The 2622-nt window shown below is 39.9% G+C and overlaps 1 pseudogene; it reads left to right on the top strand.

Annotated features, from left to right (window-relative positions):
- Positions 1-891: 891 nt before the first annotated feature.
- Positions 892-2622, top strand: part of LOC100947147 — a 2598-nt pseudogene continuing 867 nt past the window's right edge.

Here is a 2622-nt window from a genome sequence, read left to right as displayed (position 1 = left end):
ATACTATTTTCAATAAAAGTTTGTTTACAGCCTTTCCCTTGAAGTATTTTACCTATTTCCCTAGCCTTGAAGCTAGGCCGGTCTTCTGACTTGCTTTTACTATATCAGAACTATAGATCTCAACAGGTTTTGCTACTTCAACAAGGAGGGAATGTTCCAATAGTGACAATATCTGGGGACCACTCTGTCACTGTGTAAAAAAAGAACAATCAAGCTTATTGGTGAATAAAGTGTTAAGTGAAGAAGAATTGAGGCACCTAAGCTGAAAGCCAGTACATGCCACACATGTCAGGGAGACTATCTGGGTCATTTCCATTAAATAACTAATCCTGTATGAATAAACCCAGCTGAAATCAGCCAAGAAACTGCCTAGACAATTCACAAAATTGGGAGAAATAATAAATGATGTTTAGAATATACTTAAGTTTTCAGTGACTTATAGTTATAGGAAACTGATACAATTAGTAATCAGGAACATGAATAAAATAACAAATAACATCAACTGCAGAATGAATAAAATGATGGGAAAGAATGGAAATAATAAATGTTGCCTGGCAGAACTGTAAATTAGTACAATCCCTTTGGAAAAGTTTTTGGCAGATATGTTATGTGTCCATATGTGCATCCTGTTACTCATCCATTTCACTCCTAGGTATACACCTGCCAAAAATGCATACATGTTTTCCAAAATATGTGTAGTAGACTATTTATACAAACATTATACATAATAATAAACAATTGAAAAATAGGCTGTCTTCCATTCTGCTCCTGAAGGAGGAAGTGATGTCAGAGGCCTCACTGAGCACATTATAACATGAACCGCAGCCTGGAGAGACTAAGCAGGTGTCCTAAGTCAGGGAGGTGGGCCCTTAGGGAGGTGGAGGCAAGAAGATGGCTAACCATACAAGTGCTGCCTACAGGAAAGTGGAAATAGGGGACACCAAGAAGCTCATTAACAGCTTGGAGGCAGCCTGCAGCAATGGCACCAGCATGATATCATTGAACATTCCTACCAAAGACCAGATTTCAGAATGGCAAATATGTTAACAGATGAGATTGGAACTGAATCTAACATTAAGTTATGAGTAAACCACCTTTTAGCCCTGGGAGCCATTACATCAGTACAACAGAGACTCAAACTTTCCAACAAAGTACCTCCAAATGGTCTGGTTGTTCACTGTGAAACAATTATAACAGATGCAGGAAAGGAAAAAAGAAGTCAATGTTGACTTTGAACCTTTCAAGCCAATTAATATGTCATTGTATTTGTGTAACAACAGACTTCATACAGAAGCTCATGCAACATGACTTCTGATGACAGCAAATTTGGATTCAGATAGCAGGGGTGCACTTTTTGACATCCTCCAAGGACACACAAGAGAAGTCTTGCACAAATTCACTGTGGATCTCCCAAAGAAACAGGGCAGAGGAGGTCAGTCAGCCTTGCATTTGGCCCATTTAAGGATAAAGAAGGGTATAGCTATATTCTGAAAGTAGCAGAGACTGCTATGCAGCTGTTTATTTCTGGGGACAAAGTGAATGTGAATCGTATCATTTTAGCTGGATCAGCTGACTTAAAAACTGAGCTAACTCAATCTGACATGTTTGATTAGAGGTTAGAATCAAAGTTTGAAAATTAGTTTATATGTCCTATGGTCGTTCAAATGGATTCAACCAAGCTATTGAGTTATCCACTGAAGTCCTCTCCAACCTGAATTTTTTTCAGCAAAAGGAAATAATAGTATGATACTTTGATGAAATCAGCCAGGACATTGGCAAGTACTGTTGTGGTGTTAAAGATACACAAAAGACTTTGAAAATGGGAGCTGCAGAGATTCTAATGGTGTGTGAAAATCTGGCTATAATGAGATACATTCTTCATTATCAAGGCACAGATGAGAAAAAAATTCTCTAAGTCTAGAAGAAGAAAAGGGTAACTCTCATTTCACAAAGAGACAGGACAAGACCATGAGCTTTATTGAGAGCACACCCCTGTTGAAATTGCAAGGAAAATGGGGACCAAAGACCTCATTTGTGGCAAGGGAAAACACTGCCCAGAAAAAGGGAAAAACAGAGAAATAAACTGAGCAAGATGGAATAAAAACAGTTTAGCTAGTACTTTTAAACCATCAGGTAAATTACTTATCTGAGCAGTTCCTGCTTTTGCTAGAAGCCTGGCCTGTACAGGATGCAGCTTGCAAACACCCCTGCTGAGTTTGTAAACACTCTGAGGAAGAGAATGGCAGTAGAGGAGGATACATGTAAGGCCTGGGGAGGAACATTAATAAGGCTGGCCCCTGTCCAGTCAACAGTCAAAGCATATACCCATTGTGAGGACTGGTATCTGCAGTCCAGGGTCTAGGCCAGAGCAGAGATCAAGGAAACAGCTTGAAATATGGGCAAGAGGGCTTGTACCCCCTAACAACAGAGGAAGATGCCTCTGGGTGGAGATCAGAGGAAAATTCTTCTATTCCATTCATTCTTCAGAGGAGACTGACACTGTGGCATCTGCTCCACAGAGAACTAAATGGGATTGACCACCCCAAGGAAGGTTGCCCCCACACAAGGTTCAGGCTTCAGATTTCTCAAGGCTGCTCAGACTCTTAAAGTTAATGATTATAA

The sequence above is a fragment of the Otolemur garnettii genome, unplaced genomic scaffold (genome assembly GCF_000181295.1).
Source record: "Otolemur garnettii isolate 467f Iridium unplaced genomic scaffold, OtoGar3 scaffold00048, whole genome shotgun sequence".
Lineage (NCBI taxonomy): Eukaryota > Metazoa > Chordata > Mammalia > Primates > Galagidae > Otolemur > Otolemur garnettii.
The sequence above is the reverse complement of the archived record's forward strand: the minus strand, read 5'-3'. Positions and strand labels throughout refer to the sequence as shown.